The sequence below is a fragment of the Lagenorhynchus albirostris genome, chromosome 1, assembly GCF_949774975.1.
Source record: "Lagenorhynchus albirostris chromosome 1, mLagAlb1.1, whole genome shotgun sequence".
Taxonomy (NCBI): Eukaryota; Metazoa; Chordata; class Mammalia; order Artiodactyla; family Delphinidae; genus Lagenorhynchus; species Lagenorhynchus albirostris.
In genome coordinates, this window is record NC_083095.1 from 189,969,568 (window position 1) to 189,986,695 (window position 17,128).

Sequence of the window (17,128 nt, forward strand, 5' to 3'; positions counted from 1 at the left end):
GGGAGAGACCCAGTGGAAGACACAAGGTCCCTAGAAGATGGTGGAGCCAGGAGAAGTAAAGGAGCCCGGGGCCCTTGAATTCCCCCGACTGGACTGTGCCCAAAATAAGCCTCTAATTTTGTTAAGCCACTTTGATTTGAGTGTTGTGTTAGGGTTAGCCCCTCCTAATACACTAAGAAATCCATTTTCTGCTGAACTAGATTTATTTTTTATGACCAAGAGGGCTGAGTGTTTCACCTCTCTACCTGGTCTGCCCTCAAGAAGTCTAATGCGAGAGACAGCCACGCCCGCGGGCAAGCTTCCCTCCGGCCGGGAGGCACCGGGCTCCACTCTCCTCCCCTGGCGATCCCCACCCTTCCTCTGGCCCAGGCCACAGAAGTCTCCCTGAGAAAGTCGGCTTCTCCTCCGCTGTGGTCTTGCCCCGCGTCTGCGACTTCACACCTAACTCCCTGCCTGACGCGGAGGGAAGTCGGGCACGTTCTTCCCGGCGCCCCTGAACTCGGCGTAAGGAATCCTGCCTCTTTACTGTACGGCGAAGCTGGCGCCGGGTCAGGAGCCCAGAGAGCCAGCCATGAGGAAATTACCCTACGCCGGGTTAAAATCAGGCTTTGAGTTAGCGCAGTAGATGCCCTTTGGCACGTCTGGCCCCTCCCACGCCTTAAGTCTCCCCTACGCGCCACGGGTGGGGTGGGCCCATGGCAGCCATGTTTGTAGCATGTGACGGAGTCCTCACAGCGGATTGGGCCAGGGCTGGGCACGTGATCTAAGCGGGGCCAACCGGAGACTTTGTGCCTGAAAGCAGGAAATGCAGCCTCACCTGGGCTGCCCTGAGCCCACCTGTTGAATGGATCGTCGTTTGTGCCAGGTAGACTGAGAAAGAGGCCTAGAGGAAGCCAGTCGAACGAAAAGCAGCAGAAATAGAGAAGAAAAGGTAAGTGAAGGAGAAACTAGGAACTTTCTGAGCCTGGTGCATCCTGGGTTGTGGGTCCACTAGCAAACCCTCTACCCGTAAAATAAGCTTTCTCTAGTTTGCATAAGCCAGTTCAAGGTAGCCTGTAAAATCTAAACTGGAAGAGTCTTACCTGATAAAGGAAGAAGCAGAAAAGGTCACCCCACAGATTCCCTCCTCATGGAAGCCAAGGCACCTGCTGGCTTGCCCTGAACTGGGAAACCTGAAAGTACTGGGAGCTAGGGAAAATGTGGCAGCTAGAGAGACCTCTGGGGATTTATCGTCAGCGAAACGTGCCCGACTGATTTTCCAGCCGAGCAGCCTCGTGTCAGAGCCGAGCAAACGCAGGGAACCCGGGGCCGGGCGGGAGCTCTCTGGATAAGTCAGCACGTGTTGCTAGGCTGGCGACGAGCGACGCGCCTAACTCCCTGGCCCCGCCGGTCCCCGCGCCGCGGAGACGCGCGCTCCCTGCGCACACGTGCGCACTCGGCCGGCGCGGGAGGGGCTGCGGAGGCCTGGCCTCGGGGGAGACGCTCGGGCCCCGCGCCCACCCCACCCCTGCGCGGCGGGGAGGGCCCAGCCCGCCGGGCCTTTCAGAGTTAATTAGCCTTCATGCATATGGATGGTACCGCCGACTGAACGCCGTGGCGGGGTCGCGACCTGACCCCCGCGAGGCGTGCAGAAAGAAAAGACTCTTCTTCCCAGCTCGCTCCTTCACTGAAAGCCCAGCTGCCGGGCGCAGCGCCGGGGTGTGATCGCCGCCGCCCCATTTCTCCCGCAGAAGAAGCGCTTGCGGGGAGGCAGGGGGCGCTGTCCCCGGCCCCCATGAGCAGCCATCCCCCTGATCTGTCGCCGTACTGATATCAGCGCTGGGAGTTTACTCCGAAGCTTTCCTTTCCCGTGATGGTTTTCATTTCCTGTCATTTAAAGCTGCAGCCTTTATGGAATATCACATGGTTTTCGTTTACACAGGAAATCAGCTGCAGTTGTGAGATGCCGACTTACTTTTTTTGTTTGTTTTTTAATCCTCCCCCCCCTTAAAAAAATTGAGAGGGAAAGGGAAAAAAAAAGCCAGCTAGCAACAGTTTGTTTTGAAATCGTTTTCCTTTTTGATCCCAAGTCCCTGTTCTCCGAAGTGGTCTGCGGTTGTACAGAAAGCAGCAGTTTCTTTCTGACACGTGGTAGTCACTTTCCGTGAAGAAAGCCTAGCACCAAGAGATGCTTTTGCTTTTTCCAGGCCAGGGATGGGGGCGCGGGCGCAGCTGCGCCAGCAGCTCCGCCCCCGGGATGCGCCGCTTGACCCGCCGCGATCCGCCCAGGGAGCCGCGGGCCCGGCTGTGTCCAGGAGCTGGGTTTACCCTCCTGGAAAGGTGGCACGTACTGCCCAGTTACCCATTCTGGGATCCCTCTGCTTGAACCCGAAAGGAGCAGTGTCCTGACCGACCCCCGACCCCGGACCCCCCAAGGACCACAATAGAAGTCTGTCCTCGACCCGGTCCCAACACATCACGCCAGGAATCAGAGAATCGCAGGGCTTGAAAACGGGGGTGAGGATGGTGTGGAAGAATTCGCGATTCGTTCTTTAAGCCCCGCCCTGCAGTTACTACTGAGTTAGGAACTGCAGACTAGAAGCAGCCCCGCCCCCCAAGACCGCACTCGCTGGTTACCCTCTGCACGCCCGCCCTGAGGGCAACTAGACGGCCCTGGGCAATAGCGCCACCTGGTGGCGCCAGCGATTCCTCGTATCCCTTTCCAGGATGCTGCGCCGCCTGAAGAGATCAAGGGTGCCCAGGATGGGTTCAGGACTCCAGGGGAGCTCCCACCTGGGGTTGAAATGGCCCCTGCCTCCTCCCGTCTTGTCCCTGAAGGAGCTTAAAGCACAGGGAACAGGAGGTGCTCCTGTCTCTACAGAGGCACCCACGATAACAGACCCACTCCTTTCATGGAAGGCTGAGCCCTCAATTAAATGGAAAATGCCCTTGAAGAGATGCAGTTTAGGCACCTCTTTTAGAGTGAACCAATGTGTTACCTTTTCCCAAGGGTGGGCGGGCATCTAGAGAGGCGAGAAAGCAAAGAGGCAGGAGGCCCACCCTGAGGTCCGGGAGGGCCAGAGCCAGCACCGCGGCCGCCCTTCAAGGGCCCGGGCCATCCCTGCGGTGGGACTGGGCGGAAGGGAGGGACGGCTCTGGAAGGCTGGGTACGGACAGGGCCTGCGCGCACTTCATGGGTGAGCAGGGGGCCTCACAGGACCCAGGTGTCCCTCCGCGACCGCTGCAGCCCTGGCAGCTGAGACCCGTTTAACTGAGACTCAGGCAGCCCGCCCGTGACCGTCCGCACCGCCCCTCCCCCAGCCCGTAAACCAGCAGCCCTCTGTGTGAACATGAGCCCCACGTGTTTACGGGCGGTCTGCGGGGACGAGAAGGGGACAGGGCTTAGTGCTGCAGCCCTTTCAGCCTCCAGGTATTAAGCTGCGTGATGTGACCCATTCTCTGAAACCAAATGTTTGCAAGGACACCCGGAAGCCACCTGGGAATTTCTCTGGGCTTCCACGGGTCAGCAGGCAGAGCTCCCCTCTGTTACGCAGGGGAGCCGCCCGCTGGCTGTCACCGCCCGCCCCAGATCGGGGTGCGCAGGCAAAGTCTGCGGCAGGCCTGTGAGCCCGGTGAAAGGAACCCTGCCCCTTTCCGCAGCAGCGGGCGGCTGTGGTCTCTGTCTGAGGCCCTGAGCTCTTTTCCTCCCAGGAAGCTGATTGGCCTCCTGCTGCCTATTACCTGACTGGGGGCTGCGAGAGTCAGCGTGATCCTGTGTCCAGACTCTTCAGGCCCGGGGTGAGCTCCGCTGGGGAGACCAGTTCGTCCCGGGCCAACGCCCTGATTGGGTCCCTTGTGAGATGCACCTTCTTCTTCCAGGTCCCACCCAGCACTCCTCTTTTTCCTCCCCTTTCTCTGGATGTATGGAGTTTATTGGTCTCTGCACGGAGGCCGGGGCGAGGGGGGGGGAATGATCTTAATTAAGAAAAGATCCAGCTCTGGCCTGGCTGTTTCGGTTTTAGGGCGGTTGCCAGCGAGTCACGCGGACTCTCACGTGAAACCTTCTTCGCTCAGGGCTCTTTCTGGTCCCCTTACTTGACCATCTGGAAGATGGGAGAGTTTGGAGGGAAGTTTGGGCAAGAAAAATCAGATGCGTGAAAGCCTCTTTCTCAGCCTTGCAGCTTCTGAGGACCCCCGCATTTCTGGCCAAGAGTGGGTCCTGCCGGCCCCACGCCCCAGGCTGCCTCCCCCAGAGAAGGCCTTCCTGACTCTGGTGAGTTGGCCCCTGGACTCAATTAACATTTCAATATGTATTTATTCCTGTTGCATGAAAAAAAAACAAAAAAAATAACCTGGTAAGGTTCCAGAACGAGACATATAATGATGCTGTTTATCCGCGACTGTGTCGTTCGCTGTTGTTGACAGTCAAATAAATCAACATAGTAAACACAATTTGCTCCAAAACGGCTGAGGAAAAGCAGATGGTTAGCACATTTCAGCAGGACCTGTTGGTTCAAGTCTGCACGGATGTTTAGACTCTGCGCTGCCTGCAACAGATGCTCGCCTGGGTCCCCACGTGAAGGGCCCAGGCAACGCTTGCACTGGCCCTTGGGGGCGGGGAGGGCAGCCCGCCCGCTGGGGGGCAAGCACCCAGCCCATTAGCATTCACAGCCCGTGGCCGCCCAGCGCCCGGCCTTTGTGTGCCGGGAACAAGCCAGCTTTCTTCCCCAGGAGGATGGCGCCTAAGCGCCCCACGCGGCTACTGCCTTCGAGCTTTCCAGTGGCTTTGGGGGCCAGAGGGCCTCGCTTGGCACTCAGAGTGGGCGTCTCGTGGTGCTCAAAAGAGAAGAAAAAGTTATTTTTGCAGCAGGAGGAGGCTGTGGCTACCCGGTGCCAGGGAAGCTGTGGAGTAGTGGTGGGCGGGTCACTCCTGGGAGGGGACGGGACCAGCAGGTCGCTGCCATCCTAGGTCCTGGTGACCAGGCCCTGCTTCCGCCTCCAGCTCCAGTCTGTGTCTGGGGTTGCCAGGGCTGTCCCTGGAAAGGGGACCCTTACCAGGGCCCCGACGGGCCCAAGAAGCTCCTGGACATGTCGGCACTGCCGGGGCACTTCTGTATGCAGAGCCCCGGGGTGGATGCTGGAGCCTTCAGAGATGGTTCAGGCGTGATTTCCCACGGGAAGGTTTGGGGTGGGAGATGCAGCGGTGTATGAAATCACCAGGAAGAGGGAGGCTCTGATGTAGGGTGGCTCGCCTGCCCGCTGCGCTGCGGCTTAGCTGTGTGACGCCGCACAGGGACCCAGAGTCCGTCTCCTCGTTCCCTAAGTGGGCTTGTTCTGAAGACGGGGTATGGTGACAGTTGCAAGCTTAGCACCACGCCCCGCATGTGCTACGTGCCCACCAAACGGCAGCCACCGTTCATCCTGCCGGCAACATGCAAGGCGGCTGCGTGGGAAAGGCAGCATGTGCCCTGGGTCCAGGGGTAATTAGGACCTCATCCAACTGTCTGATAACTTCCTCAGACAGAGCACAGCCAAGACTTACCCGTCTGCCGATTTGCTCCTGAGCGGCCTCCGACTGACCCGCCCCTTCCCCTTTGCTCCAGGCAGGATGCAGGATGGACCGCTCGGCACCTCTGACTCTGCTCTTGGGCCGGGCTCTCAGGGAGGCCGAGGCGAGACGGAGTTAGAAGGCTCAGGGCGGTGCGGGGGGGGGGCGGATCTGGAGGAGGCAGGGAGAGCCTTCAGACCGGGATGCAGGTCTGACCCCTGGGAAGGGAGAAAGGGAGGAAGGAAGATGGGGTCTCAGGAGCCTCAGACACCGGAGCAGCTCTAGAAAGCTCGCCCCCGCCCGGAGGTGCTGTGTGTGAGCCTCGCCTCTGCTCTCCTGGATGGCTTGCGCAAGTCTAATAGGAAAGTCTAGTAGGGAGAGTGTTCTGGAAAGCTAGGGGCACCAAGTACCTGGCAGGAATTTATCCCTTATCTAAACATTTTAGGGTTTTTAGTATAACAGCCACTATGGTGCTAACCTGCTAGGGAAGGATGACTCAGAACCAACATCCCTTCTCTCTGTGTAGCCTTGAAAATCCTTTAGCACAAAAAGCCTACTTTCATTTTCTAGCCCAGGAGCCTGGCTCAACTGTTGGCAATTTAGTCATTACCAGTGGCCTTAGTTCTAGAACGTTCCAGAAATGTGCTCTGCGACTTTGAGCACTTTGCTAGCATAACTCTTAGGTTATCTTGTGGGGGCAGTGGGAGGGTCTGTCTGTACAAAGCTCTCCTTGCTGACGTTCATGCCCAGTTGTTTCCAGTTGATACACACCCCAGACAAGCAGCATGGCCCCTAGAACCGTACCCCGCGCAAACCTTAAACCCCCTGGAATTTCTGATGGTCCCAGGCCCTCTCTCCTGACTAGCAGAGTGCCGCGCCGTCAGTACGGCATGTCATCGCCCAATGATGGCAGAAATCTCCATTGGCTGGTGCAGCTGTGGCTCAGATGTCCTGCACGGCAGTTAGAACATCGCCGGCGATCGATCAGCGCTGTCTCAGAGACATGGACCGCAAGCATGGAGCCAGAAACTGAGACAGCAAGAGCCGTGCGGACCCTTCGCAGGGAAATGGTCACAGACTCAGGACCCGCGGCGGGCCCCTCCCGCCCACAAGGAAGGCCTGCACGCCGTGGATCAGGTGCTGCATTTTGGCAGGGCCCAGGCTTGAGTCTCTGTGCCAAACTAGGGTGTGCACCCCTAGAGTCTGCTCCTGGGGATGGATGCCTGGAGTTTATGCTAAACCCGAACCCCGCAATTTGTGGTCCTCAAGCCCTGGGTCCCGCCTCTGGCGTTTGTGTGGCAGATGGCTGCCAGGCTCACTCAGTACGCACTGCTCTGTGAAGCCGCTCGGGCTGTGCTGAGCTCTAGTTGTGGTAGGCCGCAGCCAGTTTAAAAGAAATTTCTCCCAACGAGATAGCATCCCTCCAGGGTCCCCAGCGCATGTCTCCCTGCGTTCCTTTCTGCCGGAATACGCGGCCTTTAGGGATGACGGGCTGCCACGTGGACCCTCAAAACTCACCAAGGTTCCTTGGGAGGAGGAGGATGGAGCGGTTCGCCTGCCCGTCAGCAGGAGACGCTGCAGTCCGCGCCACTGGACTTGAGCCCAGAGGGCACGGAAGAGATGGCCCAGCCGAGCCCTCATTTTGCAGGTGTGGAAACCGGGGGCAAAGCAGCGACATGACTGTCCAAGGTCACACGGCCAGAGCCGGACCACAGGCCAGTCTGATGTTTGGGTCTCACTTCCATTCACTGTGTTGTTCTACCTCATCTTTTTTTTTTTTCTTTTCATTTTATTTATTTATTTATTTTGGTTGTGCCGGGTCTTAGTGGTGGCAGTCGGGCTCCTTAGTTGCGGCAGGTGGGCTCCTTAGTTGTGGCACGTGAACTCTTAGTTGCAGCACGCGTGTGAGATCTGGTCCCCTAACCAGGGACTGAACCCGTGTCCCCTGCATTGGAAGGCGGATTCTTAACTGCTGCGCCACCAGGGAAGTCCCTACATCATCTTTTAAATGTAAATCATTGTGTGTGTTTGCGGGGGAGAGGGTTAGTACATTCTCAATTAAAGGGAAATTCTTCAATAAAATCTGACATTAAAAAAAAAAAGAGTCAGCACAAAGCCATGCCTAGATTCTGAGACCCTGAGTTGAAAGGCTCCTGACCCTGTAACATGGCAAGGACACAGGAGGAGGACGTGAGTTTACAGACGGACAGACTCCAGGGACATTTGTCCCAGGGAGGAGGAGTCTAGGGCTTTGACTTGGCTCTGAAAGGGCTACGATTCCAGAAAGTCCGGCTTGCTCTGTCCCTGTCTCTTCCAGGGTGAGCAGAATTGCCGTACAAGTCAGAGCGCTGTGCGCTACCCTGGATGTCGGGGTCTGCGTGGGCGCCCCCTGAGGCTGCTTGCCCCAGGGCCAATCTGAGTCCGGGACGGCCTTCTCAGGGCCCCTCTTCTGGTCCAGACCAGGTGGCAGTGTTCGTCCCCGACCTGGTCCACTCGGACTTGTCTCCCGTGGCTTCTGGTACTACGCGGAGGGCCACCTCTGGACCCCGGCCGATGTCCTGACCCCACCTGCCCCGCTCTGGTGGAAGCCCCCTTTCAAAGTCACCATTCACTGGCATCGAGCCTTCTTCCAGAAGACATCCAGGTGGACCCTGAGGAGGTCAGGACTGATCAGTTACTGGTTGTAGGGGTGAGGAGCCCCCAGCTCTGCACCCCCGAGGTCACCAGGGCCTCATAAACCCTGTCTCCAACAAGGTCCCACAGACAGCAGCACCTCGTTCATTCTGATGTTTGTTCAATACTCATTTGCACAGTAACTCTTCTAAGGGTCATCCAGTGGGGACCGTCCCTCTTAGGGCTCCACAGCCGAACATTTACTGACATGCTGACACGGAGCTTCCAGGAAAAGAAAGAATTTCAGGACTTTACGGACCAGTGAGATTCTGCACAGTTCCCCATTAAGTTTCACTCTCCCTATTTCAAGGGAAAATCGTTTTCCCAAGTGACTGGGGGAGTCAGTGCCTGGTCTGGGGTCAACCCTTCCAATGCCGGCCACAGTCCCTCTGGCGTCGTGAGCAGCTTTAATGAGCAAGGGAAGCACCAGGGCCCACAGAGCAGCTGCTGGGAGGCGAGGAAGAACGGACACCCGCGTGGGGACGGCCCCCCGTCCGTCCGTCTGTCTTCTCGCTGATGACGGCCCCAGTACCCTGCTGGTTGATGCTAAGACTCACGGAAGGCAGGTCTGGGAGCGCCTGTCATTAGACCAGCCTTTGTGGAACAGCTCCCGCCTGCCAGGCACGGTGCTGGGTGCCGGGGCCACAGGAACTGGGAAACGGGCTGCCACCCTCGCTCTGGGCAGATGCAGGAGGGCAGCTGTTTCTGGTCCATCAGGAAGTGCCCCGGGGCAGGGGAGGTGTGGTGGGCTTTACGAAGAGCGTCCCGGGCAGACAGGGCCGCTCCAGTGAGCCTGGCAGGGTGGTGGATGCTGGCGGGCGAGGACGGGGACAGAGGTGCTGGCCTGGGCTCCTCGTCACCCCAGTGTCTGGCCAGGTCCCCGCGTGTGCACACGCCTGGCTCCTCTAGCGCTGACGTCAGTACCTGCAGGCCCACAGGGCCCGGAGGAGGTAGGAGCGGCTGCCGCGCCCTGCGCCTCCTTGGCCAGGTGTGCCACGGCGGGAACGGCGCTCCCCACGTCAGCACCTGTTCCTCCTGCCCGAGCCCCTCCTGTTGGTCGTGCAAAAGGACACGCCAGGCGCACCCCTGCCCCAGGCGAGGCGTGCATTGGGGGTGTGGCTTTTCAGGTGGGTTAACTGCGGCGCCGTGACCTGGGGCCGGGCCAGGAGATGCAGCGCCCAGCCTTGCCCAGGTGTCTGGACGCCTCTCAGGTTCCTCAGAGCGGCCTGGGGAACACCCCCCAACACAGGCCTTGTGGGTTAACAAACGCCATTTAAGAATGATGAGAAATGATTGATAATTAATTTCAGGAGAGTAGCCCTCGCCAAATAAGCCATTAAACGGGCTCTCGCTGGCCGTCCGCTCAGCTCATTGTCAGGCCTCCAGCACTCAGGAAAAGCAGCACCAGGTTTTAGCCAAAGTTTCCAGTCCGACTCTGCCGTTTTCGGCCGCTTTCCTGATTCCTGGGCCCCCTGATGTCCCAGCAGAGTCCACCCTGGTTCTCTGCAGACCAGGGCTGCAGGGCGTTGGTCTTGCAGGGCGTTGGGTGGGGGGCACCTTGGGTTTTTCTCCCAAGTGATCACAGGCAAAGCCCGAGAAATTCTCATTTTTATGTTTATGTCCGTCCTGATCTTTGTTCCCAGTTGTCAGGAAAGATAAGGAACAGAGATCCGAGCAGCCAGGACGTGTGCCGTAAGCCTCAGCGCTGGTGCAGGGACAGAGCGGAGCTGACGCTGCCCAGGGACTGCGGGCCCCTGTCCTCAGGGTTGACAGTGGCACAGGGAGTTCGCTGAGGTGGGTTTGCACCAGTGAGCATCTGGTGAGTGAGGGAAAGAGCTTGGAATGGGGGCGTGTGTGCCGGGGGGGTGGGCAGTGGCCAGAAGGGGGCAGCTGGGGCGGCTGCATTTTCTGCCTCCTCTCTCCAGGCTGGCCGGTGGCTGGCTGTGCTTTTGTCGGATGCATGGCCTCGTGAGAACAGCCATGACCAGCTCACCTTGGAAGATTGAGATGCGAGCGCGTGGGGGACAAAAGCAACCAAACCCCTATTGACAGTGGCGTGTGGTGTCCAATGAGGGGTTTGGACAATGTAAACCCTCCCGTAAAAGGCAGGAGAGGCAGCAAGCCCTGCCGTTGAGGTCTTGGAAATTCTTCACCCAGAAAAGATTTGAGCTCTGTCCTAAAAACACGGTAGGATCTGGAAGAAGGTGTGTGGGGTTCTGGGAACAGGCTCGGGACAACACAGGTGGATCCGAGTCCCCCGGCGGCGGGTGTGGAGGAGAGTGGGCGGGTCCGGAGGGGAGCAGGTGGGTCCTGCTGGAGAGCTGGGTGAGAGCTTTGGACGGAAGACTGTAATACAATAGAAGATTTGTTCTGAAGGAAGTGATGAGATGGGAGTGTGGTCCAGGGCTCTCGCAGTGGAAGGCGTAGTGGGGGGCTGTTGCCAACCCCCACGAGTGATGCTTCAGGAGACTCTGGCCGTGGGGTGCAGGACGGATTGTTGGGGTACAGAGCAGTCTCCTCAATCTGCAACTCTGGGCTACCGGAGGATACATTATACCCCAAACAGCTGTTAGGTATTAGGCTGCAAGTGGCAGAAAAGCCCCCAGTAACAATGACTTAAGGATGGTTATTTTTTTCTCTTATTTTAAAAATTCAAGGGTAGACAGTTAAGGATTGGCTGGTTTTCCTTGGTGTCAGGGATCCAGATTGCTTCTAGCCGGTTGATCTGCAGCACATACCTTTTACTCCTAACAACTTCTCATGGTCCAAGGCAGCTGCTGCAACTCCAGCCTTCGCATGTCACTCCAAGCAACAGAAAGAAGGAGGAGATGAAGAAGGAGTATGGAAGACTAAAGATGGCCATAAATTCCTTGACACGTCTCCCAGTGAGAAGTGGGGATCGTGCCCCCCTCCCTTGAGTGAACTACTGTGCCCACTAGAAGGTGGCAGTAGTCATGTCATGCCAGTTTCCAAACCCACATCTGAAGACGATGGCAGACTACACAGCCTCTAGGAATGGTCCCTCTGGAATAATGAGCTGTCAGGTGATGCCCTTGACCATCCTGACTGCCATGCTGGAGAGGCCACGTGTAGGGACTCCGCTGACAGTCTCTGTTGCTCCTGGCCTTCCTGCCGTCTCCACCTATGCACCCGCCGTGTGGCCCCCATACACCAGCCCCCACACCAGCTGAGTGTCACCAACTGACCCAGTGGAGGAAAAAATCATATCACCCAGTGGGCTCCATCCAAGTTTTGGATCCACAAAATTGTGGAAAACAATAAAAATGATTGTTGTTTTAAACCCCCCAAGTTTGGGGGTAATTTGTTATGCAGCCATGGATAACCGGAACAAAATTTAGTACCTGGAAGTGGGCTCCTGCCTCACAGAAACCTAACACATGGCCTTGGCTTTGGGATGAAGCATTGGGCAAAGCTGGGAGGACCTTGGGAAGGTCGTTAATAAAAGCCAGAAGGACCTCAAAGAGACTTGATGAGAGCTTGGAGGAAAGTGAGGAAAATATTATTTGGAGGCTGGACAGAAAGCTTAGCAACACTGTCACCCTTGGCAACATGGAAAATAGGATACGCAATGAACCCAAGGCCTGGCTGAGGAGACACCAGGCAGAAGATAGAACACGCCACTGGCTTCTTCCAGCTGCCTGCGATAAGCTGTATGAAGAGACAGAAGGACTAGGGAAATATAAAGGGACCAGGGCTTTCTGGGTGTGATAACGAAACTGTGTCTCCTTGCCGCCGTCTCCCAGAAAAAGTGACTCACAGTGAGACGTGGCTTTAGGACAAAGATAAAATCCAGGGCACTGTCTGCGTAGCATGGCCTCAGGGTGACCATCCCAAGGTGTGGCTCTAAGACTTCTTTCCAGACCTTAGAAAGATGTAAGGATATACCTTGCCGGGCTTCTAAGAGCCTTAAAGGCAGGCCTTGCAGACTTTCTCGGTTAGACAATGGGGCTTTTAAGAATTTTAAGGGCATTGCTCCCAACAGCTCCTTACTAAGAGCCACTGGGAACCCCTCCCCAAGAGTAGGACTTGGCTGTAATCGGGGAACCAGAGATGTGGCCTGGATGGGTTTCCAAATTGCCATAGACCAGCTGCTGATACAGGCTCTCTCTCCTCCCTGCTTTGCACGGAGCGTGATACCTGGAGCTTTCCTGCCCTGATATCACATTGTTTGTTGAATGGGTGGGTCATGGCGCTCTTTTCTCTGGTTCACAGGTCTTCAGAACAAGAGAAACTGGGCCTGAGTTGCTGTTCATGAGGAAACACTGAGATGGATCTGGACCTGCCTTGGGAAACGCACTGCGAGACCTCGAGCCTGAGCCTGAGCCGTGATGGGGAGAGACCTTCGGGGGTCTTTGGATTCTGTGTGCAGAACGAATGTAAGTAATTCATGCCCGAGGGAGGTCTGTGGAGGGTCAAGTTCTTTGACGGTCGTGCTGTGGGCCTGGATCCCAAACTGGCTGGATTTGAAGGGTGTTCACTGGAGGCGACTTTCTATTCCGGTTGAAATGCAAGCGAAAGCACAGCAGGTTGGTCCTTGGGGTCAGCACATCAGTTCTAGAAAGCCCAGGCTGGACTCTAAGGGATGATAAATGGGCGACACTCCACGGGGGGCTGGGGGCCGAGAAGTAAACAGGAGAGACCAGGCTCCAGGTCTGCTTGCCCGTCCGTAGCTTCCGTTGCGGCTGTAGAGGGTGCCCCTCGCTGGGGAAGGTGACACAGTCTAACAGACTCTGCTGTGACCCTCTCAGGGGTCACACGTGGAAGGACAGAGGTGGCAGGGGCCGAGGAGCCCGTGGTGAGATGTGGCTCCCTTGACAGCCCATGAAAAATGACTGAGAAAAAGTGAGTTTTCCAGCTCTCTGGGGGTGGGTCCCGAGCTCTCTCCCGTGGGAGGTCAGAGTCCCCGGGAGGAGGTATAGCCCAGGGACGGGGTGGCCCCGTGGGACCAGCTTCCACCTGTCTGCACGCTCCCCTTGCATTTTCCTTGTAGCTCTGTGACCACGTCCAGTTTTTGCTGCTCACCCGTTCTCCTGAAGGCACGCTCACTTCTGTCTCCCCAGAAACACTTTAGAAGTGATGACTAAACCAGGCCTCCAAGGTCAGGGCCCACGTGAGCCCCACTGCGGGACAGGGTGAGCAGATACAGGAAAGGGCCCCAGATGCGTCTTTCAGCCCCTCCAGAAACTCCCTCTGCTCTGCATCTGCCGGAAGTTCTGCGTTTGTGCTTTAGGCTCTTCCGTTAAGTAACTGAACCGAACGGACTCTACTGCGCGCGGTCACAATGGCCTCGAGTTAAACCATAAAAACGTTCTACTGCTCGTCTGCCGTTCGGCTGTTATAAAGAAAGTAAATGGAAGTGTACGAGTTTAAGAGCTTGGAACTAGTTTCCTCTGGGGACAAAAGTGGCAGCTGTCAGACACCTAGCTGCTAAGTCATCACTGTGCTTAGGAACGGGGCCACCGGGGCCTGAGGCGCTGCAGACAGGGATGCAGGGAAGGAGGACGCAGGGGCTGCTCCCGGGAGCGGAAGGCTGAGGCACACGTAAGACCTGGTGCAGGGCTTCCCTGGTGGCGCAGTGGTTGGGAGTCCGCCTGCCGATGCAGGGGACATGGGTTCATGCCCCGGTCCGGGAAGATCCCACATGCCGCGGAGCGTCCGGAGCCTGTGCTCCACAACGGGAGAGGCCACAACAGTGAGAGGCCCACGTACCACAAAAAAAAAAAAAAAAAAAAAAGACCTGGTGCAGGAGTCCAGGCCTTATTTTCTCTTCCTAATTTTTTCCTAAATGAGCAAATGCCCTGCTCTAGAAATGGCAAGCATTTTCCGAACGATGGTCCAGGTAGAGTCTCGCATTCCTGAGAAAGCACTTAAAACCAAACTTCAGGAGCAGACGTCGGCATTTTGGCCTCTCCTGACGTCAGTCGTTGAAGGTGCAGATGGCAGCTGACATGCTGAGTGGGCGGGGCCGGAGCTGGCCCCTCCCACCCAGAGGCATTAAAAAGCATCATCCGCTAAAATACCCACCAGGGTGATGGGCCAAGCCTGGGAAAGGTGGGCCGTACATTGGAAAACACTTGTTTTCACTCCAAGTTACGCGTGGAGCCCATCCCCAGAGGGAACAAATGATCGCAGGCTGCTGTTCAGGACGGCTGGTGATGGGTGGCGGGGCCCGGGCTGCCCCGAGAGCCCTCGCCTGTAGCTCAGCCTCGCCCTGCTCTCACCAGCCTTCCCGGTGGCGCCCAGGGACCCCAGCCTGGACCACGCTTTCCGGGCCACTGGGCTGCAGGAGCAGAGCTGTGTGGGCCAGCCAGCGCTTCACCACACACGCCCCGCCCCCCCCCACCCTGCGTGTCCCCCACCACTCGCTGCCTTGGTGGGCTGTCCTGTCCCTCCGGCCAGGCCATGGTGGGCAGAGCGTCCTGCCCGGAGCGGGGGCTGGACTGCAGATCCTGTTTCAGGAAGCAGCTCGGCCTTCCGCCTAATTGTAGGGGTGGGAACAGAAAGGCAGCCACAGGGCTTTCCTTTGCCAACGAAAAGGCCGGAGTTGGGTCCTCCTCCCAGCTTTCATTTCAAAGAAGGCGAAAAACAATCCGCTCATTTTGCCGGAGTGCTGCCTTCCCAGGGTGAAAATGGAGACTTTGATGTGTCTCTGCCCGCCCAGCTCTCCAGGCCACCTGCCTCGGGGGCGGCCTCAGGGTGAATCACTCACCCCTGCCACCCTGTTCCAGGGCCCGGGACAGGACAGTGCAGGAGGCAGGCACCGCAGGGCGTGGGGCAGGGGACGCACTGCACTGTGGCTCCTCCTCGGGAGGGGCCGTGGACGCGGTGCGTGGCCGCCTCCGGGTCTGCCAGGGCCCAGCTGGCCTTCCGGGAGCACCGCTCTGGGCTCAGGTGGGGCTCCTGTGCATGAACTCGCCAAGAACAGCTTTCCTACTCAGGCCTCTGGAATTGGCTGTGGGGTCTGAGCTGGGGCAGAAGGAAGCCGCTTCTCTCACCCCATCAGCCCCCGTGGGGCACGGCTGGGCCACAAGGCCTGCCTGACTAAGCTGGGCTGTACTATCAAAGGGGTGCTTGATTCATTAAAGCTAGAAAATTTTTAAACCCAGTCTTCCTTAAGGTTTTAAGCTCAGCTTTTAACAAATCTCGCATTCATTTTTCACTTGAAACGTTTCACCCCATTTCGAGCTGTCATCTTACCCAGCCGGTCCATTTAAAAGCTTGGAAGGCTTCGTGGATCGTCCATAAGAGTGTCAGCCTTACCCGCAGTTCAGTCCAAGCAGTTTTCCTCTCTGTCTCCCTTTCCATCCAAATGCCCCATTATCTTAAGGGAAAAAGTGACTTGGGAAATTGTCAGTGTTCCGATGTGAACTTTCCTCCAATGTAAATCTGGAGACGTGGTTCTCTGTGTGCTCCATCTTGCTGTAGGTGCCTTATGTACGTGGCACGTGGATTTTTAGAGTCCAGGGCAAGCTGCCTCTGTCATCACTCAGACCAGAACATTTCAGCGAGAAGCCCTCTCTCTGTGTCTCTTCTCGTTCCATCTGGAAGACAGGCTCACGGCGCCCATTAAGGTGGGCTGCTAGCACTGCACACCTTGCCCTCAAAAGCCTGGTGGCCCATCTGGAGCACCTCCACCTCCGTCCATCCCTGAGCTGACCTGAGGGCCCAGCTCCATCCTCAGCCGCTTTGTCTCATGCCAGGCCTGCGCGTAGAGTGAGAGACTTGCTCATCTGGGGCGCCCCCCAACGCCGCCCCAGGCATGTCCTTCCGGACCTCACCTCTAGACCCGAGCTCAGGTCTGTTATTCTGCACCCGAGTCCCATCAGCACATGGCTAATCTGTTAGGATATCGCCAAGCAAATATTATACATTTCATAAAACTGTTTTTGTATCAGTGGATACTTCCACGGGAAGTGATTTTTCAGGTATGACTTGGAAGAAAACTTTATTGCTACAGAGTTAGGGAACCTTCCAAATTTAAACACACACACAGCATGAACTTTGCAATAATAGACTATTAACAGAGTCTTTGTAGAGTTTTCAATGAGTCCCCTTCCCATGTTGTCTCTGGACGATAAGCGATGGTCATTAACAACAGCTGGGGGACTTGAGTTACCGGCTGAAGGCATCCCAGGTGTGCCCCACCGTCTAGGGCCTGAGCCCTACCGGTACCAGAGGGCTGGCCATGAGCAGCCTCGCTTGGCTTGCTGGAAACCAGTAGCGGTGTAACACTCTGACTAGGTAATTGGAAAGTTGCCCTTTGGGATCCATATATTTTAGTTTCAAGACCTTCATTCATGAGCAAGTTTATTCAATGAGGAACAGGCACGGTGGGGGGCGGGGCTTGTGCAGAGCTAAGAAAAATGTCCACCAGGCCAATTACACGCACTGGGGCCCTTTAACAGCCCTGGTGCTGGGCATGTCACGTCTGTAAGAAAGTGCATGGCATTGCACTGGTTTGCGTGTGTGTCAGTGAGTTGGGATTTCAGCGTTCACTCGGATTGATTTTTCTTTTCCTTCGTAATTTTGCTAAAAAACAAAATCAAACCTCCCGTCAGCCTTCTGGAACTTCCGGGAAGGTCCCTTTGCTGAGGAGCTCGGAATCTGTGCAGAGTTACGGGGGCAGAGCTGGAAACCCCTCTTCCGCAGCCCTGTCCGTCCTGGGCTGCGTCTGGGCGCCCACGGGCCCCCAAGGCAGCCGTGGGTGAACAGGAGGCCAGTCAGCAAAATCAGCCCAACCAGACGGAGTTTCTGTCGGCGGAGGCACGAGAAAACCTCGCTGATGGTGTGAAAGGGCAGCTACGTCGTGACGGGAATGAAATTTTCCTCCTCTCCTCTAATTACAAAGAAGAAAAAAAACACACCAAAAAAAATGTTTAAAATATCTTAATATCGGTCCGTACAGCC

At 56.8% G+C, this 17,128-nt stretch overlaps 2 long non-coding RNA genes across 3 annotated transcripts in view; both read left to right on the forward strand.

The window, feature by feature from the left end:
• The first annotated feature begins 820 nt into the window (after positions 1–820).
• LOC132527490 (uncharacterized) overlaps positions 821–17,128 on the forward strand; it is a 63,509-nt gene continuing 47,201 nt past the window's right edge. Inside the window, exons 1-2 of one of the 2 annotated variants that reach the window (XR_009543009.1) lie at positions 821–931; positions 12,434–12,597. This is a non-coding gene — a long non-coding RNA (uncharacterized LOC132527490). Of the gene's footprint in view, positions 932–9,859; positions 9,995–12,433; positions 12,598–17,128 lie in introns of those variants that run through there. The other variant, XR_009543010.1, reaches the window with a different exon arrangement.
• On the forward strand, positions 12,606–13,591 carry LOC132527493 (uncharacterized). The gene is made up of 2 exons (XR_009543011.1): positions 12,606–13,063; positions 13,282–13,591. It is a non-coding gene; the product is annotated as an uncharacterized LOC132527493 (long non-coding RNA).